We start from the raw sequence: 26,814 nt of genomic DNA on the forward strand, positions 1-26,814 counted from the left end.
TCGCTGGTCCCGGCACAGGGAGTGAAGGCTGAAGTCCCTGGTCAGCTACAGAGAGCCACAAGCCTGTGCCCCAGTGTCCTGGAGGTCCACTTCTGAGGAGTCCGGTCCCACAGAGTCTTGGGTGTTGGCCAAGGGTCACGTCTGAGGCGAACGCGTCTCCGTGCCACGTTTTGGGAAGAGCAGTCCATTTGTGGCAGGAACCTGGGTGTGGTTGTGACTAGGGGTGTGGTTTCAGGCGACCAGACTGCCGTGGCCCCGTGGCACCCGTCATGCACCATTCTGGGCTTCCTCGTGGGGACAAGCCCCTCGTGCTGCTCCGAGAAAATCCTGCCACGCTCGGCCCCCTCTGGAGCCGAGGGCCACTGGGAGCCCCAGCTAGTGCCCCAGCATCAGCAGGGTGATGGATCCCAGGCTGCTCCAGGCTGGGGAGAGTATCAAGGTTGCTGGTATTTTGCCAGTGTGGCTGTGGTTGGTCTCAATGTCCAGGCTGGGAGAGGCTGAGGGAGGCAGGGACCCACGGGACTGCCACAAGAGCCCTGTTTGGGACACAGTTGGCTGGGTTTTCCACTCTGCTGAGATATTAGCGGCAGCTCCTAACTTGGGAGATGTTGGGGTGCTGATTTGCTCTCGCGGTGAGCAGGAACGCAAGCCGGGGAACAGGGCCGCCCTGTCCTGTCCACATCCGATCCGTCCCTGGCCTGCACGCAGTCGGGACCTTGATACTCCTGGATGAGACTGTGGGGTAGAGAGTGACCCTTGCCTTCTCCACCTTTGCTGAAACCGAATTCACCAATCTGAGGCAGGGGGGTTGCTTCCTACAGAGCTGCCCTTTGACAAGTAAAAGTGTGCTGTGAGTGTCCTAGAACCAAGGGTCCATTTTCTTCTGCACATAAAAGGAAATGAAATGTGCAGAGCTCTAATAAAACATGAAAGGCTTAGGTGTAAGCCAGGAAGCAGGGCTTTGAATGGGATCCGGCGGTCTCAGCTGGTTGGAGGTGTATCTATTATATGTCAAGCAATTAGAAATAGGTTTCTATTAACTGTCTGACTTTGTTCGCGGCATCCAGCGAAATGGACCCCTTCCCGGTGGCAGTCACCAACCTGTGCACACCCTGGAATCGGTGACAGGTGTTGGGAGGTTGTAGGTCCCACATCTGCATGTGGAATATGCACTCGGTTTTTCCAGGGGTGCGGGGGCCTTCGTTGCTATGCCGATGTCAGACGGTTTCATTCATTCCCTCATCCATTCATCAGCCGTGCGTGCTTACAAAGCACGAGCTCGTGGGTGCAGATGGAAAAGCAATGAAAGTAATACGAGGAAGTAGATGGCAATTGTTACCTGGGTGGCCCTCACAGAGGTCATGGGCGTTGGGAACAGGGAGATCGTTTCTGGGGGTCCCCATGGAGGATGAGGCACCTGACCTGGACCTTGGGAGATGGGCAGGGATGGAGTGAGGCATGCGGGCTCAGAAAATGGCATGGGTCACGGGGTGAATGCAGCCGAAGGGGACCGTGGAACAGAGATCTGGCCGCAGGGAGGGGAGTGGGGGGAGAGAGGACGAGTCCGGTGAGGGGGCTGCGGAGGAAGAGCAAATCCCAGGATCCGAATCCCTGCTCTCTTTTGCTTATTTTGCTGCCTCACTCTACCTGAGCCGGCCCCACTTCAAGTGCAAGGCCAAGCAATACGTCCCGGCTGGGACTCCACTGAAACGAGCCTTGAGGTCATACATGGCAGCGCAGTGTCCCCAAGTGAGGCCTCTGAAGCAGGTTGCAGGACTCCTGAAACCTGTGCCTTTGATCCTGTTTGGGAGGCAGCCCTCTGCCTGAGGTGGTCAGCAGCTTGGGCATCCTGGGCTGTGCTTCTGCAGAGACAGAGTAGGGAGCTTGGGAGCCTGATGTCAGCTCAAGACAGTTTCTGCAGGGACTGAGTGCAAAGTTGCCCAATACAGCTGCACGGGTTGTCTACTGTACAACTCTAGGGATGCCTTTCATAGAGAACAGTGCTCCTAGAGCCGTTCAGGGCGTCATCCCAGCATCCTGGCACGGCAGCTCTGGCCTTGGAGAGAAAGGCTCAGATAGCCTTGGAGGGAAACCTGTTTTAGGTCACACAGCTCTGAGGTCTGGCCTCCCAGCTGCCTAGACATGACCCTCCCTCCTCGGGTTCCCCTTGCTGGCATTTGGTACCTGGTCGGGCCTGGCCAGCCTGTTTCCAGATTTTTCTGGAAGAAGACTTGTGGCTTTGACCTGGGGTTACCTTCTGGGCCCCTTCTTCCACCTGTAGAGGGGCAGCCAGGTGAGATACCAGCCCAGCGGGGGTAAGAGCAGTGATGGGGTTTGGGGAGGACAGCAGATGGCCCAGCAAACTAGACAGTTAATCCAACCAAATTACGGCAACAGATGTTTGAGGATGTTTGCATTCAAATTCAAACTGTTAGGTCTCTTGGAGGAGCCAACCAGAGTGGGGAAGTTCAGCCTCCCTCTTAATTAACACAAGACAAAACTAAACAATCATTTTTAAAAATCAAGCCCTGGTACCACGATGTCAGGGATCATCCAGCAGCCCGGGTGGAGACTGGCTGCCCGTCTGGTCCGGGGTCGGGGCCCAGCTCTCCGCAGAGGGGCTCCCTGCGGGAGTGAGGCATCTGGGGAGGGTGGTCAGCCGCCAGGCAGGTGGGGGGAGGGATGGGGTCCGGGCGGTAATGATGTGCGGCGGGAATGCCCACCAGCGATGGCCAGGCCTGCGTGCGGCATGGGGGAGGCACAGCATCGCGGAGAGGGAGCATTATTGATGCCCTCGCCTCGGGGAGGGAGAACCGATAATGGATGGCGGACGGGGGATGAGCTTTGTCATCAAACAAGGGGGCTGAAAGATGGTCCGCTGGAATGTTATCAGTCATGCCTTGATCAAAATGTAAGACTCTCAAGGTCTCCAGCCCTCTCTCTCCGTCGCTTCCTCCCGCCGCCTCCCGTGCCCCTCACCCTCCCGGCTCTCCCTCCTCCCTCGCAGATCCCACTCTCCTCCTCCTCTCCCTTTGCTGCCTCCCCTGCCTCTTCTCCTCCCCTCCCTGGGGTTATTCCATGGCTTCCCTTTTCCTTTGCCTTTTCCTCTCCCCTTCCTCCTGCCTCCCCGCCTCCCCCTTCTTCCTGCTTAGCGTTTCCTCTAAGTCAGGGTTCCTCTCCTATCACTTCCTGGCCCCACTTCGTGACACGGGTAAGAGTTTTTATTTCAAACCAAACTCCTAAGTGACGCCTTCTTCCTGTTGCTACTTTTCCTGCTCTTTCCACCTCCCCCCTGCCCACAGATGTCACTGAAAGGATCTTGGAGGTGACGTGTGAGCTTAAGGAAACCAAACTAGCCTGTGTTCTTAGCAAATTCTCAGCCCCTCTGGAACCCAGGGATCACCCCAACCTGGATCCTGCACTGCCCATGCTGCCCGTGTGCCGGCTCCCAGCTGCGTGGGTCTCTGTCCGTCCTCTACTGCCCCAGACTGAATATTCTCCCAAATAACAAAGGTGCCGGGAGCCACTGTCATCACCTTCCCTCTGGACTGGGGCTCGTCTGAGCAAAACTGGGACACCGTCACGTTGGTCTAGAGCCCTGCCCCTCCCCTGGTCTCGCCTTCTACACACACAGTCCCCTACACCCAGTGCCCTCCCTTGGCTAGCAAGCCTCCGGTGACCTCGGACTCTGCATCTGCGTGCGTGCTGCCAGCTCGGTGTTAGAATGAGGCCACACGGCGGAATTTCCGGTGTCATTGAGCAGGTGCGAAAAGTATTATTTGGGACAGGAGAGCTTCTTGATGCCCTTGACATCGCAAAATGAAGTCGCAAGATCACTCACTCTGTATGTACAGACGATCTTTTTTTTGTTTGCGAATGAGATACAGCGGTAACGTCTCTCCAATCTTAAGGCAAAGATCCAATCCCCACCTAATTCTCAAGAGGCCTGCACAGGGCTCGGACAGTGTTCCAGAGACTATGCCGGGTGCCGGGTGTCCTTCAGCATTTGCTTGTAGACTCCCAAACAGCACCGTGCTCCGCGGGTCTCACTCCCCCACTGCTGCCTACATTTACCGAATGCCTCCTACGCAGGCGACTGTGCGAAGTGACTTGTACACGGAGCTCGTAATGCTCACGTGTCTGGGATACAAGTCACATTAATCTTATTTCACTGATAAGAAAAGGTTAAGCAACCGGCCGAAAGCCATCCATTTTATTAAATGGCAGAACTGGGATTTCATCCTAGATCAGATTGACTCAAAAGGCCATACCCCTAACACCTCATCCCGGTTCAGAGAGGCCCTGCCCTCATGCACAGCAGTGGCTGCTGGAGACAGCAGCGCGAGGCCGTGGGGCTGGCGGGTCGCTTCGACACTGCCTGGCTGGGCGTGTGCTGGAGCCAGTTCTATGGCATCCCCTCCCAAGTCTGCGTGCAGTCCATGGGTGACTTGACATGGGCCACAGTAGGGCTATTCACACCATAGAAATTGGCCAATACTACAAATCAGGGCTTTTCCTCCCAGGGAGCTGGTGGTTGCCCCTTTTACTGGCCCACCGCTGATTCGGATCCACCCATGGGTAAGGCGAGGGCAGCTTCGTGGACGCGTGTCCTAGGCTTTGCAAAGTAGGGATGAGGGAAGATGGAATGGCCCATCATTTCAGGAACACTCTGGCAGAGGTCAGCGAGGGCTTGGTGGGGCGGGTAGAGTCAAGGAGATGGCAAAGGAGGGCCAGCGGGAACTGACTTCCAGAAAGAACAGGTGCATTAGCATTCCCCGAAGAGCCACAAGGCCAGCTAATGCCTGAACCTAATGCCTGATGGAGCAGCCGCCCAGGCCTCCTGGCTTACGTAGGTGGGAAGAGAAGGAGCCAGGGGCATTGGTGATTACAAAATCGATGAGGGCGGGGTGGGGGTGGGTGGGTCGGTTTTAGCTGGGGCAGAGAAGGGGGTAGCCAAGGGAGGGGCCTGCCTGGCCCTTTGCCCACTGCCTCTCCACCTCTCTACATCCATCCTTCCAGACCTTTCTGGCTCTGAGCAGGCAGGTGCTCAGATCGTGCAGGCACCTGCTGTCTTGCCCTGCACGATTGAAGTCATGCCCAGAATCCCTCCCTCAAAATGGCCACCCACACGGACTGTTTGAAGGAAGCCAGGGTGCTGTCTCACCAGGTGCCGAGCAGGGAGGGTCACTGAGGGCTGGAGCCAGATTCACCTGCTGCCTCCTTCTCCGGAAATGTATCCCCCCCACCCCCTGCCACCCCATACCTGGTCCAGCTGTGTGTCCTTCCTCTGACTTCCCATAGTCCTCACCCCCATCCTTCCCTGAAAAATTGCCTGATACCCACCTCTTCCTCCCACCTGTGATGAGCGGTCCTCAGTGTCTCCGCATCCTGCCGTTGCACCTCTTTATTGGCTAAATAAGTAGAGGGCGAGGGAAGGTGCCCATAGGACGTGAGACCTCAGTGAGGAGTGGAGGTGACGTGGCTCAATGGGGCCCCGAGGAGAGGTGACTGGTGGCAGGCTGGGAGAGGGGCCCGGCCCCCAAGCCAGGGCCACAGGCTGGTTTCCGGGGGCACCGGGAAAGGGGAATCTCCTACAGGCCACAAAGGGGTGAGGACAGCCAGAGGAGAACTTCCTCTCCAGAGAACTGCTGCTGCTGGGGCCCCGGGACGGAGACCCTGAGGGAGGCGGTGCCTGAGCCTCGATGGTGGTAGGGCGGGTGGGTCGGGCTGGGGTGGCTCGTCCCCCAGGAGAATTCTTCACTCCATGGCAGAGCAAGGAAGTGACCTCAGGGTGGAAAGGACACCCCGTGGGCAGAGAGAGGTAACTCTGGCTTAGGGTCCAAAGCTATAACTTTACCCCGGGGGCCCCGGAAACTGCAGCCCTCCTCAGCCCCCTGCCAGCCACACGTGGACCACCAGACATCCCTGTGGCAGAAAGAATGATGGCCCCCAAAGAGCCCAGGAACCTGTGAACATATTACTTTACACGACACTCAAGGGCTGATGTGATTAAGTTAAGGCTCTTCAGACCGATCTTTACTCCGGAGCATCTCCATGGGCCTAATGCCATCGCAAGGGTCCTTCTCAGAGGAAAGCAGAAGGGCCAGAGTCAGAGAGCAGGAAGCCAGCGGAAGCAGGGAACAGAGGAACCAAAAAGCGCATCACAGCCTCTGCGCCCGGAAGATTCTCCCCGGGCACTTCCGGAGAGAACCAGCCCCGCCCAGCACTTTCATTTCAGCCCCTCCAGACTCGTTGTGGACCTCTGACCTCCAGAATTGTACGGGAATAAGTTCGTGTTGCTCTAAACCCCTACGTTTGCGGAAATTTGTCACAGCAGCAACGGGACAGTAGAGGCACCGCGAAGATCAGGTGAGACGCGGGGCCGGTTGGGCACAGACGGTGCTCCCGGCAGGCCAGGCTCTCTCTGCCTCCTCCCTCCTCTCCTGCCACGCCCCTGTCACCTCCACACATCCCGGCTCTCTGCAGCATCTCTGTCCCTCTCCCCACTGCAGGGGCTTCCCCTTGCCTGGACTCTCTCTCTCCATTACTCCTTCTCCGTCCTTCAGTCCTTGGCCTGTCACTTCCATCTAAGTGACATTCCCATTATTCTCTGTCAGGGCACCCTATTTATTCACTCACACATACACACGTGTGCACACACATGCACACATGCACACCCACGCGTATTTGATCTGCTCATGGGTCGTTGTCCATTTCCTGTCATTAGCATGCAACCCCCTTGAAAACAGGGTGTCCTCCTTTTCCTACGTCTGCTACATCTTTCTGTATGGCACGGACTCCCACCTGAGCTTCCCACATGGATTACCTCTTTCCCATCACTAGAATGTAACCTCCATCCGGTGGAGGCTTGGTACGGGCTCAGCATGGTGCCCCTGCATAGGGCCTGGCTCAGAGACGGTGACCAGTGTTTGTTGCTGAACGGATGCAAGGATGGAAGGATCGATGAATGGATGGGTGGGTGGATGGGTGGGTAGGTGGGTGGACGGATGGACGTTCTTAGAAAATGTCCCAAGGGCGTTCGGTGACATCGCGTAGAGATGTGAGGGCTTGAGTTCTCGCTCAGCTGAAGTGGTGCCTCTCCTGTCGCAACAGATTCTGAGTCTTGAGCCTTTTCTGGGTGCCAGCGTCTCTAAACAAGCCAGCCGTGGAGGCATCATTACCCCTGTTGAAAAAGGAGAAGCCTGAAGTGCAGTGAATGGTTAGCTCAAGGTCACAGTCAATGGGCGGTGGGTGGAGTGAGTTTCAGACCGAAAGGCAGCAACTGCACTAGGCCACAGGTCTCTGGTGGCCAGAAACCTGGGCCCACGGGAAGGGGATTTTAAACATCCCAGGGCAGGATGAGGCGTGCTTTGAAGCAGAAGGTGAGGGATTCTCGAGGGTTCTTGTAATCATAGCGGGAGGGCTCGGTCTGTGGGGAGGGGGCTCCCAAAGCTTGGGCCCCATAGCCAGCAAGCTCAGGGGGCTTCCTTCATAGATCTGCTCCCTCCTCCTGTAATTGGTCGATCGCCATCCTAATTTGGAAGTCCTCCTGGACCGAGGCTGTTGAATCCACTCGGTGGCCCCTTTCTAGCACCTTGGTCACACGGCCATGGGGTTTTACGGTTTGACGAGCCATAAAACACCCTCGGAGCAGCGTACCTTTTATTGACTTCAAATTGCCTCTGGCCATCAGAGGTAGGGGGATCATAAAATGCCGGCCTTATTAGTTTTCCCTGCAGTGGGAGCTGCTCTCAAGGACAACTTCTGAAGGTGGGGTTGGAGATAGCTGGGTCTGTCTGTCTTCGTCCGACCAGCTCGGTTGCTTAGTGAGGACAGGAGGCCAGCGCCTGGAGTAATCTACTGAAAGTGTTCATCTATAAGACCCCTCCCCTGACAGCTGTAAAATGTTGCCCCCCGCCCCAACACACTATGTATTTATTTGTGTGTATGTGTGTTTAAATTTTAGTGCTTATTTATTTTTGAGAGAGAGTGGGGGAGGGGCAGAGAGAGAGGGAGACCCAGAATCCGAAGCGGGCTCCAGGCTCCGAGCGGTCAGCACAGAACCCGACGTGAGTCTTGAACTCACGAACTGTGAGATCATGACCTGAGCCGAAGTTGGTCACTCAGCCCACTGAGCCACCCAGGCGCCCGTGTGTGTGTGTGTGTGTGTGTGTGTGTGTGTGTGTGTGTATGTGTGAATGGACTTTCTCCATCCACTAGAATGAGGTTCCAGGAGGGCAGGCACTGTCTGTTTTGAGCACTGGTGTGTCCTCGCCCCCTAGAGCGAGCCCTGGCTGAGAATAGATTTGTGGAATAAATCTATTTATTGAGTGAGGAGAGGATCACTAAGATTGAGTGAGGAGAGGATCTGCCCCCTGCCTCTCCCGCCATCTCAGCGCTCCTGGCTCTCTGCCCACAAGGCCAAGCTCCAGTCAGTGGGCCCCCAATAGCCCATGGTGTTTCCTATCTTCCTGGCCTCGCTCCTGTGCCCCCTGCCTGGCAAACCTTACCACTCCCCCCACACCCGCCCCTTGTGCCTGGGGATTGCAGCCCATCCTTTAAGACTCAGCTCCCTTACCACCCCCTCCAGAAAGCCTCCCCAAGACCCCCATCTTAGTGGACTCCTTCTCTGTGTTTCCCCTGCCCCTGTAGTCCCCCCATGGATGGTGCCATGCATCCATCACCACACCAGACTGTGTGTTCTTATTTACCTTTGTGACAAAGGAGGTGCTCAAAGTTTAGTGGATGAAAGACAGATGTGGTAAGAGCCTAGAGATGGGGTGTCCTACCAAGAAGCTTATGATCTAAGGGGGGCCAGGGCACCCCCAGAAACCATGGAAGCAAAACGTAGATGGGCAGCAGACACACTCGTGCTCACAAACATGTAGTGAGGACAGGGGCTGAGCAGGATATGGAAGGCGCCCAGGAAGGATGGAATGAGCAGGTGAACGGATGGATGGATGGATGGATGGATGAGCAGTGGTGGGACGCAGCTCAGCAGGGGCTGTTTCCAGCAGGAGGAAGTTTTGCTCAGGACTCATGGGAAGAATGAGGCCAGACTGCCACAAGGGGAGAGACAGGCAATCCAGCTAACTCACCGTGTTCCCCTAGAGCAGTAATGTTGACTTCAAGTTTGCTTCTTGACTGCGTTCTGTCCTTGCTCAGTTTCCCTGAGTTGCAGAGCAGGAGACCCTCAGACCTGGTCCCTGCCCAGCGAGGTTGTCCTAGGGTGAAGCTGGGAGCGTGGCTGGTGCTCTGATGTGGACAAGATGTGCGGGGCAGGTGTCTTGGAGGTCCTTCTTTCAGCACAGTGATGACCCAGCAGGCACCCTCGTTGGGGCCAAACTGATAAGGCTCAGTAGTGCTCAGAGGTTTCCGTGGGCCTTTCTTCAGCGAGGCTGCAGGCCAGGGATTCTGTGCAGATCACCGCCCCACTGCCCTCCATCCCCTCCCCACTGCCCTCCATCCCCTCCCCCTCTCCTCCACGGCCCAGCTAGGTCCCCTGAGACTCCAGCCAGGGTGGGAGTGAGCAGGACGCAGAGGGGTGTCTTGGCCATGGCCTAGACCTTGCTGGTCCCTACCGCTTAGTGCTCCATGCAGAAGTGACGTTGCTCTAGAAGGAACTGAAGAGCATCTTTGACAATAGAACACTTCATCTGCAAAGGTATTCAGAACTCTCTCTTTCCTAAGGCTGCTTCTTGGACTCCTAAGGTACAAAATGAGAAACTGATCATATGCTCTGCTCCTTGGAGTCCTGGCTTAGGAGCTGCAGGAAATCTTTGTCTCCCGTTCAAACGGCAGAGCCTCGCAACTAACCACCCAGACTGCAAAGGCTTATTCATCCTTCCAGAGCTTGATCTGGAAGCTGGAATCTGGAAGCCTGACAGAGCACCTAGCATGTGGCAGGGACGGTGACTGGCCAGGAACTCACATGTCAATGGGGGGGGGGGGGGGCGGGCGATGCACAGTAATGGTACAGAACCACGTGCTAGGTCATGGGCGACAGTAGAGGCCCAGTGGCCCGCAAAGGAGGCGAGGGCTTGGGCAGAGATGGGAACTTGATGGACGGACAGGAAGTCAGCGGTTTGGAGGCAATCACTCTACCGGGTGAGGTCGTGAGACAAGGTGAGGAGGAGAAAATGTGGAAACCATGAGGCTGCAAAGAACAAGGTGGCTAGAGCAAGGGGGAGGTAGAATCCATTTCAACTGCTGGTCTGTGACCGGGCTGCACGAGGCTTTGTTTCAGCTTTCCCCCAACATCCCTTCCCCGAGCAGTTACAAAGAGCTCCCCCCACCCACCCCCGCCACCCTCCCACCTCCCCCCCACCCGACTGCTGTCTAAACCAGTCCACGGGTGGCGGAGAGCACGCCCAGGCCATTCATTGTCTTTGCTTGTTTAACTGGTTCGCAAGTTCCCCCATGACCTTCTTCCCTTCCCACAGCCCACTTCTTGCTCTCCCAGAGCATTAAAAGGATTTCAGAATGCCGAACGATTATTGATACACTAATGAGTCTGTCCAATGGCCATTAGCCTGCAGACTGCTTGGGTATTTTTAAACTACTAAAATCAAATCTTGCAACATCCATTACGCCCGGGGTGGTACATTGCTGCCGAGACCCCAACATGTATAAATGCAATTGAGCCCTACATTATCAAACATTTAAGCCCTTAAAAATTGCCCAACCTCTAAAATCTCCTCTTAGGACCCTGCTCTGGCACGGCCTGGGCAGACACTAATCTCCCCATTAAGACCTCTCCACCCATTCCCTGCTCGGGCCGGGGTCTGCTTTAGACCCGAGCAGCAGCTTTGAGGCACATTAAAGGATCAGGCTGATACAAAGATGATCTTCTTCTCTCTTCCTGGGGAGGCGGGCTTAGTGGGCAAGCCGACCAATCACTTTTGCAGACCGAGCACTATCGAAGACAATTCTGAGTGTGTCTGTGTCACGTGGGGTGGGCTTGGGTGGGGGAGCACTGGAGGGCTGGTGTGGTTCTGAGACCCAGGTGGTGGTCCCTGTGGTCCGCAGAGAGACCAGGGTGGGTCTTCACGAATGGCAGGCACAGTTGGCAGGGTCTGACCTCAGGGCCACCAATGCCCCCTTCCCTTTGTCAACGTGCCTGTCCAGCGTGTAGGGGGAGCCACTCCAGAGCTCCCGTCCTGGCCCGCGGGACAGGAGTGCCAGCATTAGGACGTAGGGGAGGGCTGGCTTCTACAGATGGAAGCGTGCGTCCATTCTCTTCTCAGCTTGGCCTCTGCTGGCAGGTGCGGTCTCACCTCCCCGTCCCGGCGGGCAGTTTACAGAGGCAGGTCCAGCCCAGTGTGGGGGAGGCCCACTGCCGTACCTGGGAGGAGAGGATCCGTGTCTAATTCGGGAGTCAAGTAAGCAGGGCCTGGTGGCTCAAGTCGTATTTCCAAGCTGGCTTTACTAAGAACTCGGTCGTTTTGGATTCCCTCTGGCAGGCTCTTGTGTCTTAATTTCTCAGTCGATGCCGAAACCGAGCGGAAGAGAAAGGGCGTTTCTTATCGATGCCCTGATCCTGCTATGCCCTCCCACTGGGGTCTAACACCCTCCAGCTCCCCAATGAATGGCCCCTTGCGTCTTCCCTCAGTGAGCGGTTCCTGGTGCCACAGTCTTCTTATACCTCAAAAACCCATCGTCCTTTGCCCTGAACCCTAAACTCAGAGCCAAGCTGATAAAGTGGTTCCAAGTTGCACCCTGTATGGGACAATGGGTGGGAGAAGAGAGAGGCATGGGGCTCTGTCCCAAATTGCAGGCTGCCGCAGCCTAGCTGGGACATAGATTGCTGTAGCCCAAACAGTAACTTGTTTGCCCCGACGTTTGTGAACCACCCCCGGCTTGCTAACCACCCTCACCCACTCCCCTGCAGGTGATGCTCGAAGCAGCTGGGCCCCGGGGCGGTGAGAGATGGCAGCAAAGCTGACTGTGTTTGGGGTGAGTGCCCGTGGCTCTGGTTCCAGCCTGCTGTGACCCTGTGAGCAAGAGATTTAATATTGACTTATATGAGCCTCATTTTTCTGTCCTTCTAGGATTCCAGGACTCACTAGGGTTCCAGCGAGGGGGACCCACAAAGAGCACGTGGCATCTGATAGATGCTCAATAAACGTCCACTTCCTTCCCTTCTTCCCTTTGCTGTGCTGGCCGAGTGATCTTGAAAAGCCACACAGCCTCTCCGAGCCCCCATTTCCATTTTCCTTTCTTCTCCCCACCAGTCTCCATCCGGGTGAATTTCTGGCATAAAACTCTTGATGACTCTCCCTTCACCTGTAGACTTTCCCATTCCTTTTGGTCACGGAGGGGAAAGGGTGATGCAGCCATTCTGTCCTCTCCTCCCTGCTCCCACTTCCCTCTGTGACACGGGGCCCCTGGCCCAAGGGATAGGAGCCGCAGAGGAGGAGGGAACGTGAGCAGGACTTCGAAGTCCAGCCAGTGTGCCGGCCAATCCTGCATGCAAGCCTGCATTTGCCTGATCTGGAGAATGGACAGTTTGCCAAGACAATAATCTGCCTGTCGGAAGGGGGCTGTAGGTAGGCTGATTTTCCCTCTTCTTGGGGTTCTCTCCTCCCACGGTGATTACGCTCACTGCTGCTCTGGGCAGAAGGGAGGCCTGGGGGCTGTGAGGGTGGCTTCACCCAATGTACTTATCCCGGCTCAGCCTGTTTGGTACACGCCAAGCCCCTTTGGTCCGCTCCTGTCCAGGCCGGGAAGGGCTGGGGGCCAGAGAAGGCGAAGTCTATGCCTGCTGGTCAATGGCCCCCGCGTGACTTTGGGGGTGGAGCCTCCAGGGGTGGGGGCGTGCTCTGTGTCCCAGCTTCCTGCCAAGTTCCCCCTTATCGTTTTTCATGGCTCAGGCCCCTAGCTGGAGTTAAGCCGGGGCTTACACTACCCACCACCTAGCAGTGTGACATCTGTGAATGGATTTCTAATTACACATATAAATCAGCATGATTGGAAATTCTTGAAATTTTATTGGGAAGGAAATTTATAGTGATTAAAACCAATTAATTTGGGCCTCCTATTAATCCAGGCGGTGGGGTTGGGGTTGTCATGCTGCTGTGCCTTCTGAAAGCCATTGGGTGGGGCTGGGCTCGATCTGGGGGCCACTGGGGGCGCGTGCTCATTTTTCAGGTTACAAATGCTCATCCCGTGTTTTAAATTACACCCGTGCCCCTGGCCACGTATCTTGTTTTGTGTCTAAAAATAGAGTTCTAGGCTTTCACTAAAGATTCAGAAACACTAAAAGGAATCTTTTTAATCAAAATAAAGAACCCTTTTTAATTACTCAGCCTCCCTCACAGTTGGAGGTAATAATTGTCGTGTGCTCTTAAGTAGGGCTGTTATTAGATTTCCCTGGGGCTCCTCTATTTTCTAGAAGTTAGCAATACTGGCTACGCAACGCCGGAGAAGGAGTCAACTCTTGTCTCTTTAAAGTCTTTCACGTTAAGACCCCCTTTAACGTCAAGACCAGGTTGGGGTCCTCCCCTGGTCACATGGGAAGAGGTGGGAGAGGGGCAAGCTATGGTAGATTCCAGGCCTGCCTTGGGAAGAGCCTCCTGGTAATTCTACACTGCAGGCAAGATCACGTTCAAATCCCTCCATGGCCAACTGCTTCTTCCCCATCTAATGTCTTCTTCCCAAGATCCCAGCCAAGACGTTCTCCTGCTTCATCCAGGCCAAGAGTTTTCTTGGCTTCCATTCCTATCGACTCGTCCTGAGCCCTGGGCCAGTGAGAGTGGATTAGCATCCCCGGGGATTAGCCCAGTGGATTAGCATCCCCGGGGCTGCCATAAGACAGGACCACAAACAGGCAGCTTAAGGTAGTAGACATTGACATCTCCCAGTTCTAGAGACGAGAAGTCAGAAATCAAGGTGTCAGTGAGGCCACACTCCCTCCGAGACCTGTAGGGGAGAATCCTTTCTTGTCTCTTCCGGCTTCTGGTATTTGCTAGCCATTCCTGGCTTAGAAATGTAGCGCTCCAATGTCTGCGTCCATTGTCACATGGCCAGCTTCTCATATGTCTCTGTCGTGTCCCCTTCTTATAAGGACATCGGTCATGTTGGAGTGGGGCCCATCCTAATGACCTCATCTTAACTTTATTACATATGTCAAAACTCTATTTCCAAATAAGGTCACATTCACAGGGGCCAGGGGTTATGGCTTCAACACATATTTTGAGGACTAGGAGTCAATCCATAGGAAGGCCCTTTATTGACAGATCTCTGAAGCTATACGATTATTTTTGGTTCCAGTGCAAACAATCCTTAAACACTTGTTTTCTATTCTTCTGATGTTCAAGTCTACTGACCCTGCACCGGGTAAGATCTGGACATTAGGCTCCTGGCCTTCCCTCCAGGTCTCTCCCTTTGGCCCTTTGACTTTTATATCACATGGCCAATTGTCACTACACCCCCATTTCTTCTCTTCCTAAACTTCATTTCCCAGCCTGACTGCAGCTGGTTGAGGCCGTGTGGTTGAGTCTGGCCGATGGAGGGCAGTGAGAAGTGTGCGTGCCACTTCCGGGCCTGGACTCTAAAACCTCCTGTGTTGTCCTTCACACGTTCTCTTTTCTGGCCTGCAGGAGGGACGTGGACAATTTGGGGCAGCCCATATAACAAGACGGTCTTCTCTCCCCTCGTCTCCCCTCTCCGTGCCTTTTGAAATCCCCCTTTCCTCAATCCCAGCCCCCTTTATCCTGTTGCCCTATAACTGGGGTGCATTTCTCCACCCTGAATTATTGGGGGTTTATTGTCTCACTCCTGGGTGGGGGAGGTGGGTGAGGAAAGTGTAATGCCTCACAGAAATGAGTTGACAAAAGGAAAAATTTGAGGCATCAGTGACGGGCACAATGCAGATGTCCAAAGCAGGCCATCTTCTCTGTCGGTGGGCAAGACCAAGTCTCCTTGAAGATTTGAACTCATTCTTGATTTTTTCCTAAGTAGATGATACCTCTCCTACCTCTGCATCCTCCACCAAGTAGTAGAATGTCTTTCATCACGCTCTCCTTGGACTTGGTCTAATGGGCACTTGACTTGGAAGGATCCAGGAAGGTGTGGGCTCTACATTTATTATCCATGTGTCTGCCGTAGCGTGTGTGTGAGAAGAGAGAAAGACCTAATGTTTGCTGAAGGCCTAACACATCTCAGGCTTTGTGCTAGGTGCTTTATGTATATTATTTAAACCTCCTAAAAATCTTAGAGGGTGGATATTGCCCCATTTTCCAGATGAGCAAACTCAGGTAGAGAAGTTAATCATCTTACCCCAAGGCAGAAAGTGCCAGGACTTAGGCTCATTCGACTAGCTTCAAAGATGGCGCCCTTTCCAAGATCTCTGATACACAGTAGGTTCTCAGAATATTTTTATTGGACTAAATCCAGCCAAACACATCACAGGCCCTTGTGAATGAGGTTTGAAAGCTGGATTAGGCCCCAAGATAACTGGCACAGATTCATCCCTCAACTCTGGTTCCCTGGCATCCAAGTCCCTTTAAATCAGGCGGGTAATTGCTCTGGGCTTGCTGTAAGGCAGTGCATTTAACAAAACAAACACAGGTTCCGTTTCACACGCAAGTAAACATTTTCCCTGAGCGATTAGCACCCAGACAGCTAATAATTACCCCACGTGACACTTTTAAAGGCTGACTATGCATATTTATGGAAAATGATTATTATCACAATATTAGGAGCTCATTAATCCACAAGAGCACATGTGAGAACATTCCAAAGTCAATGTAACATTTGTGCGCAGTAAATACCCATCTGCTTTGAAAGCTGGTGTGGCGAGTGCTTGAGCATTCCACAGGTAGGGAAGCCTTCTGAATGGGAAAACACACCCTCTTGTTTGGGATATGGCTTTGAACAGCCTTTGTTCTTTCCAGATAGCACCCCACCCCCACCCCCCACGCACACGCACGTTTCCCAGAAGGATTTAAGAAAAACCAACATGCCTTACTTTCTCCCAAATATCTGCTTCACCCAAGGCTGAAGTCCCCACCCTCAGAAGATTTCCCCAAGTTCATGGTTAAAGCACTGAAGGCATCATTAGAATGCAGGCAGATACTGGGAAGGGCTGGCATGCATTGATTTTGTGGGAGTAGGGTCTTAACACATCAAGTCGCAGAATGAGAGCCTCAAGGGATCCAATTAGAACAGGATTGTTCAAGCCAAAGGCCCAGCTGGGCAGGCAGACCTTGCAGGGGTCCCATATCAGGGCATCTTCAGCACACAGGGAGGAGAGAGAATGGACAAATTCTGGCCCGGAAGTCAGAAGTCCCGGGCTCTACAAGCAGCTTGTTCTGAAACCTTGAACGAGCTGTTGAATTACTGTAGATCTAGTCTTATCTGGGGAAATAAAGCACTGGATTAGAATGACCTTTTCCACTTGGGGCGCCTGGGTGGCTCGGTCGGTTGAGCATCTGACTTCGGCTCAGGTCATGATCTCATAGTTCGTGAGTTCGAGCCCCGCGTGGGGCTCTGTGCTGACAGCTCGGAGCCTGGAGCCTGCTTCGGATTCTGTGTCTCTGTCTCTCTCTGCCCCTCCCCAGCTTGTGCTCTGTCTCTCTGTCTCTCAAAAATGAATAAATGTTAAAAAAAAATTTATAAAATTTTTTGTGCTTTGATCTTGTCTCCGTAGGAGTAAAGGGAGAAAAAAAGAGGTAAGTGAGGGGTGTGGCTTCAAAAGCCTCCCATAGTTGTCAGTTGTGCAAGGGAGAGAGCGCGCATCCTTGCGTGCCTCCTTGTAAATGCACAGCCTCCGTGTACATCACGATACCACCAACTCCCCTCAGGGAGCCTGTTTTGTTTTTCTGGTCCTCAGAACCCAGCTTCTGCACAGAGCAATCCCACTGCCCGCTCACCCTCCACCTCACTGGAACTGCCCTTCCCAAGGGTAAGAGGACCCCTTTGTGGACGAATCCAATGGGCCCCTTTGCAGTACTTGCTTGGCCTCCTGGCAGCATCCGGTCTTGCTGACTTTGCCCCCTTCCTGTAACCCTCTCCACTCTTGGCTTCCATGACTTCATTTTCCCTTGGTTTCCTAATGCTCAGGCCTCTTCCCTTTTTTGGCCCCTCTTCCTCGGCACGCTCCTTAGGCGTTGGTCCTCACGGTGGTTCTGAGCCAGCCCTTCACTCTGTCCCCCAACATTCCCTGCCTGGGGGGGGGGGTGGGAATCCCATGCCATTCTTTGGCTTTAGCGGCCTTCTGTAATCTATATCCTGGTGGCTCCAGATCTGTATCTTCAGCTCATGTCGCTCTCCTGAGCTCCAGACCCTTTTATAGAACCAAATTCTGGATCTTAGCATAAGCAGTCTCTTTGAGCCTCTCAAACTCCTACTGTCCTTCCTGCTTGTGGATTCCCCACCATTGCCCACACGGCCACAACGGTGTGCCCTGGTGATAGGTCGTCTTTAGTTACAAATCTAATAACAAAGTCGCTCCTTGCCAAAAATCTTTCGTGATGGGTCTCCGGTTTTGTTTCTGTTTTTTGCTACCCAGCATCCGGGCATCGTTCTACTGGCAACACATCTCTGATTTTCCTTTAGGGAGCTCCACCCCCAAGCCCTCCCCACCAGCAGCTCTCTCAGCCCACATCTTAGGGGTAGGTGGACGCAGCAAACCGTCTCATCCACAGATCGGCCCGTTTCACCCTCCCGGCCGCGGTGGTTGTCGGGGATGGAAGGCTCCAGCCAGGCCAGGCCCGGGGCGTTAGCGTAAATCACCTGAAGAATCCTTTGAGAAAGGATTTGCTGGAGGACGTGAGTTGAGCGTAGCTGTGGCCCCACATGTGGAGCCTAAGGCGGAAACCAGCTCCCGGAAGAGACCAAAGCCGAGCTGAGAGATGACAGAGCCAGGTCCCGTGGCTTGTCTGAGCCAGATTCCTGGATCACCTCTAGATAATCAGATCACCTCTAGATAAAGCTGCCCAACCCCCACAGTTTCAACTACAGGTGCCACTAGCTCTCTCTGCTGAAGCCAGTGCGATTGGGGTTCCTCCCATTTGATAGTGACACGCATTCAGTGATCCTCTCTTGCCTTTGGGAGAAAGTCTAGATTCTGGAGCAAGGCTTACAAAGCCCTCTGCCATCCGGCTTCATTTTCCTTCCAGCTTCATCGCTCGTTGCCTTGCACTTGATGACAGGACTCCTTCCAGCTCCCTGAACACCCTTCAACACTTTCTTGTAATGGCTTTTAATTGTCCACCTCCCCCGGGAGATTGCGATGCCACAGGGATAGGGCTGTGTTTATTTTATTCATTGGTGTAGCTCTAGCTCCTAACAGGATGATTGGAATGCAGTGGGTGCTAATAAATATCTGTCACGACTACCAGTGAGGGTGGGTTCATGGGGTATGGGTGCAAGATACACTGGTAGCTTCTTTCGTTCTTGAACTAAATCTCATTTTATTCATTTGTTGGCTCAATATTTATCCAACATCTCGTATATGTCAGAAGTCAACAAAAATCAGAAATAGTCTCAGATTTCAAGCGGTTTTTAGTCTGGTGGGAAAAAAAAAGATACAGAAACAATTATATGATACAATATAATTTGTGCTACAATTGCGTTGTATACACTCTACAGTGGGAGCATGAGAGAAAGCTCTCCTAAAACTTCCTGGGGATGTCAAGGCTGTTAGGAAGACGTCACAGGGGAGATAATGCTGAGATTGTCATGCCAATAACGATCCAGGGAAGCGCCGGGGTCAATCTGGAGGCAGAAGGAGAAGAACTGTGGACAAGAGCCTTTATTGTGCTTTCTGCAGGAAAGAATGAGCAAGGGGGAGTAGGCAGTTTTAGGACTGGCGATTCTCAATAATTTTAGCAGGTCCTGGGGCTTACAGGCTGTTCCTAGTTGCTTGGTATACTTAGTGGCCCAGAGGGATTGGGGGTGTAGACTCTGGATTGCCTGGTTTATATGTGAAAAGCATGCTCAGAGGTGCATTGTTTATTATCTCTGGGCATTGGCCAGCCCCTAGAGGGGCAGCCTTTCCAGACTCAGCAAATCCCCGGAGGTCAACATATCAGCAATGCAGAAATGCAAAGACATGGTTAACACAGATCTGCTGAACCCCAATGGATGGATTGGCATTGGAAGGGAAGAGAAGCTCTTCTTCTGTAGGGTCTTAGGCAAGGCTGGAAATGGTGCAGGTATGTGTGCACGCACGCTCAGGGGTCAGTTACGCCAGTGAACTTGAGGAATTTCATGCTTTTTTCTCTTTTAATTTTGCTTGGAACCATGTGACCATGAATTCCAAGGAAAAAATTGGGTCCTGTGGTCTGATGGTACAAACGAACTAAGGAGGTTTTCTGGGGAATGTTGGCTCTCCAGGAAGCCTAGATGTGGGTGACCCGGGGACTAAGGATCAGGAATACCTAGACTTCTGTTCTCACTCTTTGAAATTCCTCAGGTGACCTTGACCACGTCACGTCCCCTCTCTGGAGTTCTCATGCAAGGGGTCTCATGGTCCCAGAAGGAGGTGGTCCTGAGCGAGGTAGGCTGGAGCTGCATGAGAACTTGGATGTGGACGAAGGCACTGTTTCAGACCCTCGTCATCGAGGGCAGGTGCCTACAGGAGTCTACATGCCCAGAGACCCCATGTAGAAAAAGCCTTCCTTAACTCAAGGGACAGATTGGAAGGAGGTTGTTCATTTTATAGAAGAGCTTTTTAAATGGCTGTTTAGAGATCATCAGCAACTTGACTAAGGTCTCAGAGGCAGAAAACCTTAAAACTGAAGTTAGGAGCCACTGACCATGGGAAATCAACTAAGACAAAAATAGACATCTCTGGAATTTTGCAGGTTGAGGGGTCAAAGAAGCCTCCATTTATTGGCTCTGATGTGTGCACGACGCTGCAAGAACACATATTCAGTAACAGCTTTTTAATAACTTAAGAAGCAAGTGCCTTTGGAACACGTGCTGTGTGCCAGACATTGTGTGTGGAGATTTACATTTGAATAAGATATACCCTCAGAACTCCAGAGCAGAGATGCTCCAACTCGAATGGATTCAAGATTTACCTCTTTCTGTAAAGGGCCAGACAGTACATGTTTCAGGCTTTGAGGGCCATCCAGTCTCCAAAGCCGCCATTCAGTTCTGCTGTGAGAGCGTGAATGCCGCCACGGAGGACTCTGGACGTGAATGAGTGGGGCTCTACTCCAGTGAAACTTTATTTACAGAAGTGGGCGGCTGGAGAAATTTGGCCCCCAGACCCGTTTGCCAACGGGTCTGGAATCTGAGTCCCTAGTTTTTAGCTCTGGGTTTTTTTAATTATTATTTTATTTATTTTTTTATATTTATTTTTTATATTTATATGTATATATATATATATATTTTTTATATTTATATTTATTTTTACGAGAGAGAGAGATGGAGCGCAAGTGGGCGAGGGGCAGAGAGAGAGGGAGACAGGAGCTGAAGCAAGCTCCAGGCTCCGAGCTGTCAGCACAGAGCCCAACGTGGGGCTCGAACCCACAAACTAAGAGATCATGACCTGAGCCGAAGTCGGACGCTCAACCGACTGGGCCGCCCAGGCGCCCCAGCTCTGGGTTCTTTGCTGGTGTCTCCATTCCCAAGTCTCTGAAGGAAGGATTTGCTCTTCTCTGGAGCAGGGATTTAGGGGAGGCCATCAGCCTATGAGGGTGCAGGTGAGGCCTGTGAATGTGCAGATCGCTGGCGTGATTCAATCTTTCCTGGCCAATGCTTTGTACACCTAAGTCACAAGCAAAACACCGTGGATTCGAACTTCACTGTGACTGGCCAGACGCTGCTGAAGAACACACGGCTAGTAACAATGACAGCTTCTGCCTGCTGACTTCTTGCTGTGCTCCCAGACGCTGCGCTAATAATTCCCTGCTCTATCTCAGTGCACCCTCTCAGCAACCTTACTGATAAGGCACGGTTATTATTGCCAGTTCAGAAAATAACAGAGATCAAGTAACCTGCCAAAGGCCACTCAGTAACTTGTAGAGCTAGGACTCCAGTCCAGTAGGGTTGACATCAGAATCCTGCTCCTAATATAGCATAACCAGTGTGGGATGGGACTCGATGGCTTATAACAAACTTCGGGCCACACGTGATCTATAGGAGGGCCAAATGTGCTCACTTTCCAGTTGCTTTGAAACTCATGACAATGGAGGTGAAGGAGAACTGGCGTCTGGAGGTTTCATGCCTATGCTTCCCCCTGGAAAGCCGTGGCTTGCTGGGATGGCCAGGGCTCGAAGTCATCAGACTCAGAGAGGCAGAGAGGGAAATGAGAATCTGAAGCTGCCTCTGACCATTTAGCAAGGGCTTTTCCAAGAATTTCTGGAGCCTGTGACTTTATACCTCTGCCTTCAACCTGGAGAAGCTATAGCCTTGATCTGAGAGAAGAAATGCATTCAGCCCCTGGGTTTTATTCTGCTGGCCACGCTATCCGGGGGGCGGGTGAGAGGGGGGCGGGGGAAGCTCAGATCTGCCTTTCTGTCACTGCCTTGATCAGCCTGATCAAGTTCAGGAGTGTTCCCTGTCTACTCCCACTGGTTTTCAAAACTGTCTCCAGTTTCTTGTAAGTCCGAAGCAAACTTTGTTTTGGAAATGGCCATCGTTTTTCCGGGAACTTCTCAAAGGTTTTCTATTTTCTTCGTCTGTGAAGTTTTCAGGAAATATCCCATCTTCCCTTTCCAGACTTACTTTGCTTAGCCGAAGACACCAGAGGTACCCCAAAAGTCTCTGTGCTCATCAATCTGCTTCCAAAGTGCACCGACACTTTGGTTGAATGTCTGTACCAACCGTCTGGCATAACACGAAGCCTGATGGAAGCAGGCGTTAGAAACAAGCCTCTGGGGGCACCTGGGTGGCTCAGTAGGTCAAGCGTCCAACCCTGGATTTCGGCTCAGGTCATGATCTCACGTCTCCCGAGATGGGTCCCTGCACTGGGCTCTGCGCTGGCAGCACAGAGCTTTCTTGGGATCCTCTCTTTCCCTCTCTCTCTGCCCCTCCCCTGCTTGTGCACGCGCGCTCTCTCTGTCTCAAAATAAAGCAACATAAAAAAAAAGAAAGAAACAAGCTTCTGGAAAGCAGGCCTTGAGCTTCGTGGGGGCCAAGATTGGGCGTCTCACGGATGTTTCTTCTGTTCTGTTTTCTGACGGCCTAACACCGTGTTCCTCAGATGACAGGTCTCGGGCGGCACGAAGGTGTATCTTGTTTGCTCCCCAGGTTATATCCATCTCGTTTTTGTAGAAAAGTGATTTCTCCTGCCTGCCTTCCTCCCCACATTTCAGTGTCCACCTTGGAGTCGATCTCGTGCTCCAGGAAGAGATGCCAGGTTTCCTGGTGACTCCTTGTCTCCTCTGGCACTGCTGTCCCTGTTTGAAATGGGGGTGGGGTGATCCCCCCAGAGCTAGAAATGATGGAATAATTATGTCCCAGGCCACTGGCCAAATCTTGCGAATGGACATGCCTTTTTCCCTCAGTGAGGGTATAGCCATCTGCGTGGATTCTGGTCCAGAAGTGGTTAAGAAGGCAGGCCCTGAGATCAGACGTCCTTGAGTTCACATCAAGGCCATTTGCTAGCTGTGCGACCTGGGGTAAGTCCCTCAGGCCTGTCACATATTGAGGCGGAGAGGTTGGGGACACAGCTGGATGCATGAGACTGGCCGGAGCCCAGGGGAGAGCTTAGGGTGGGAGAAACAAATGAGGGGTCCGTAAGTGGGTGGCGGGTGAACCAGGGGGCTGTGTAGTTTGGTGTCAGGAAGACATATGAGCGGAGAAACGAATGAGGCCCGGCCGGGCCCTGGGTCCCTCCAGCACTTAGGCAGCGTGGTCGAGGGGAGAAGGGAGTGCGAAAGCTGGTGAGCAGGAGTGGCCAGCCAGGCGGTGGAGATCCTGGACAGGGGGATGGCGTGGAAGCCCCCGGGCCATGCTTCTGGGAGGGAGGGTAAACCCAAGAGACAGAAAAACGGCCCCTGTACGTCGTAACCCTGAAGCTTTGGGTGACGCCGACAAGAGTGGCTTTGGTGACGTGCAGCCCTCGCCCAGTGGAGTGGATGGGCTGTGGACACAGCGTGAGGCGAGGAGGTGGCGTTAGTGGGGACAAGCGAACTTGTTCCCGAGGTTGGCGGAAAAGGGCACTGACAGCTGGGGCCGTAGCTGGAGGCTAAACGAGAAACGTGAGCGTCCGGCGTGCCCGACACGAAGTGCTAAAGACACAGAGGCTGCTCTTACCACCCAGGCTTCAGGCTAGTCCTTCACGACGCACCTGCACGGCGGGGCGAGGGGGGGTGACTTTCAGGGAACTCCGAAGACCGAAAGGGTCTAGGCATGAAGGAGTGAATCTCTAGAGGTCAAGCTGTAGGTGAACTGGAAGGTCTTTCTTTGAAGCGCTGGACCTGTTCAACTTCCTGTGGGTGGCACTGCCGCTGGGAGGCCTGGACGGCTTCTGGAAGCTTCTTCTCTGGCTGGCCACGTCACGTGCCGGGCGTGCACTTCTACCAACACTCCGGCTCACAACTCTCACCCACACATCGGATTTGCTGCCGCAATCTGCCTGGTGCAGAAAACCCGTGTGTGGGTGTGCACGTGTGTGCGTGTGTGCATGCGTGATCTTTTTTAAAGAACAGAGTAAATCTTACACAAATCCGATGATCGTCTCAAACACTCTGGGTCTTGCCATTTACCTTCCCCGACCTAGTCTCCCTTCCATGCCAAGGACAAACATAATGGCTCGTGAGGGCTTAACGGCTTAGGGATGGAAAACTTAAAACTGGTCAGATTCTGCCCAAAGCCTATCAGATTTTCTTGCTTCTCATAAACCTTTAATCAGCATCAACTGTGTGCATGCGTGTGTGTGTGCGCGCGCGTGTGTGTGTCTATACTCGGCTTCTGTCCTCTCAACCAACTTTAAAAACCTAACAGCAGTGTGAAAGATGCACACACACAATTGGAGTTGTGTCAGAAACGGGCTCCACTCTTGGCAACCCCTGGTGTATCTGGTTATCCCTTATTTCTAATTTTTTTTAAGTTTATTTATTTTTGAGAGAGAGTGAGAGAGACAACACAAATGGGGGAGGGGCAGAAAGAGAAGGGGGGCAGAGAATCCCAAGCAGGCTCTGCACTGTCAGTACGGAGTCCGATGCGGGGCTCGAACTCACGAAACCGTGAGATCCGGACCTGTGCCGGGATTAAGAGTCAGACACTTAACTGACTAAGCCATCCAGGCGCCCCAGCCCCTTATTTCTAATAATATATCATTTGGGGGGAAATAAATCAAATCACAAGGTGCAAAATAATGAGGTGCTTATCACTAAAACTAAAACGAACCCAGTGAATTCCCTCATCGGGCTCATCAGGAACTAATACTTATTCAAGCTAATCTCTACCTCCAGCCTGGAAGTGACCTGGGGCTCTGGGCTGCGTGTTAGCCAGAGTTGTCCAGAGAAATAGAAGCTAAACACACACACACACACACACACACACACACCCTCGCACGCGCGTACACACACATACACGAGTGGGGATTTTATTTTAAGGAATTGTCTCACGCAATTGTGAAGGCTGACAAGTCTGGAATGTGCAAGGGAGGCCAGCAGGAGTTTATCAGTACTGGAGTTTTGAGTCTGAAGACAGTCTAGAGGCAGAATTTCTTCCTTTTCAGGGAAGTCTTTTCTCTTAAGCCCTTCAACTGGTTGGATAAGGCCCACCCACATTATGACTGATAATCTGCTTTACTCAAAGTCTACTGATTTAAAACGTAGTCACATTTCAAAAGCACTTTCACAGTAATGTCTAGACTTGTGTGTCGACCAAACAGCTGGGCGTCATAGCCTAGCCAAGTTGACACATCAAATTAACCATCACAGGCTCCATACTTCTCGGACAGGAGAGATATCATGCTAGTCCATTTTTTTTTTTTTTTTGTCATTACTAAAGCCAAGAAGTGGATACAGACGCTTTAGAAACATCTCAACATCAAAGGCTAAAATTAAAATAAGTTTTAGGTTAATAATATGAATAAATTACAATTAACGACGCTCCTCTCCCCTGACTGTGTCCTCCACCATTCTAGAAACAGCCCAGCCATCTGAGATACACAGACTTGCTAAAGTTTGCCATTGAAAATAACAAATACAGATCAAAGACCTAACCTGGACACTTGTTTTCTGCAAGGGGGAATCAGAAAGGAGAAGTAGATAATCAACTGGAATGAGAGTTTTTAGTGCCGTTGTGTCCAAACTTTGGACCAGACGTTCCCAGGTGGACTAACACTGTTGTTGGCTCATCCAACCACAACTTCTTTCTCTCTAGCCACCGACCAGCCAGGGGTGGCCAGGGACATGGGACGTAATTATGGCTAAAGAGATTTTTTGGTTCTCTTGAGTTTCCAGAAAAGTCGTTGCTTTTTCTCTACAAAGAGACCGATTGGACACTTCTGGATCTAATGAAGATGGGGTCATAATACTCCACCCTACCTCTCCCACAAAGTATGACGAAAACCTGAGGCAGAATATACAAACCAACTATCTGAGGACTTCAAAAAGAAAATAATAATAGTGAGTTGGGGTAATCAAAACTCAAAGAATGATCCATACCATGGTGAATCCTCCTCCCATAGGATCTTGGCTCGGATTCTGAGACAGCCATAATCTGGAATGGCACAGACAAAAGAAAAAAAAAACCTACAGGAAAAACTCTCCCTCTGGCTAATGGACTGGGAAGGGGGCTCCTACGGGATAGAAAGTAGGGCGGTAGTGGTGTTTCCATTTAATTTTCTTTCTGTCATTAGTTTTTGGCCCTGCCCCAAGGCAAGCCTAAGTCACAAAGCCATACTCCTGCCATAGTAGCATCAGCAATAACAACAGAGATGGCCTCACAGACACCTAAAATTCAGAGAAAATCTGTCTCTTGGACCACAGGAACTGGGAAAAGGGACTTCCACAGTCTGGAGAATGTATGTGAGAAGTAATGCCCATTTCCCCTCTCTTTTCTCTTGTCATTTCACCCTAAGATGTAACTAATCATGATAACTATGTGACAGCTGAAACCCTGGCTTCCTAGCCAGTGTGCTGGGGAAAAGAGCCCTTTCTTGGCGGCAATCATAGAGAGCGGGAAACTTCAGAAAGAGGTGTTTTAAATCTGTCTGTGAAGCCTTGGGATTGTCTCTGGGCTGTGCACATATGAAACTGACCCAATGCAACAAAGCAAAGCTTTCGAGAACTGAACTACAAGGTAGACCACCACCCCATTGGCCCCTAATTATGCATATGGTAGATGGACTGGATAGGCACAGCAAAGCCTTAGGAAGAAGATGAACATTGGAACCACAGCCCCAAGAAGGCAGATCAGGACTTGCATTCTGAACTTAACCAGATTCATTGCTTATGAAAACAAATTATCAACAAGAACAACAATCTCCAATCCATGTCAACAGGACCCCAAATCTCATCAGATTCAAGATATCCAGGACACAATTACTTGATATACAGAGAAGAAGGAAAATCTTAGCAGCTCTCAAGAAATCATAATCAACGGGCACCAACCCTAACATGACACAGATGTGGAATTATCAGACAAAGACATAAAGCAACTATTATAACCATGCTCCATGAAGTCAGGCCAAACACTGTTGAAATGAACGAAAAGATAAAAAGGTGTCAGCAAAGAAATAGAGCCTCTAAAAAAAGAAACAAATGGAAATTTTAGAACTGAAAAGTACAGGAATGGAAATGGAAATTTAAATGGAAATTTAAAAAAATTCATCGGAGGAACTTAGTAGAAGAATGGAGATTATAGATAGTAAACATGAACAAGATAAACTTGAGAAAACTA

At 52.1% G+C, this 26,814-nt stretch overlaps 1 long non-coding RNA gene across 1 annotated transcript in view; it reads left to right on the top strand.

The window, feature by feature from the left end:
• The first annotated feature begins 6,203 nt into the window (after window positions 1–6,203).
• The window catches only part of LOC131490112 (uncharacterized), a 43,863-nt gene continuing 23,252 nt past the window's right edge, over window positions 6,204–26,814 (top strand). The window contains exon 1 of the long non-coding RNA XR_009250950.1: window positions 6,204–6,369. This is a non-coding gene — a long non-coding RNA (uncharacterized LOC131490112). The remainder of the gene's footprint in view (window positions 6,370–26,814) is intronic.

This window comes from Neofelis nebulosa, chromosome 11 (genome assembly GCF_028018385.1).
Source record: "Neofelis nebulosa isolate mNeoNeb1 chromosome 11, mNeoNeb1.pri, whole genome shotgun sequence".
NCBI lineage: Eukaryota > Metazoa > Chordata > Mammalia > Carnivora > Felidae > Neofelis > Neofelis nebulosa.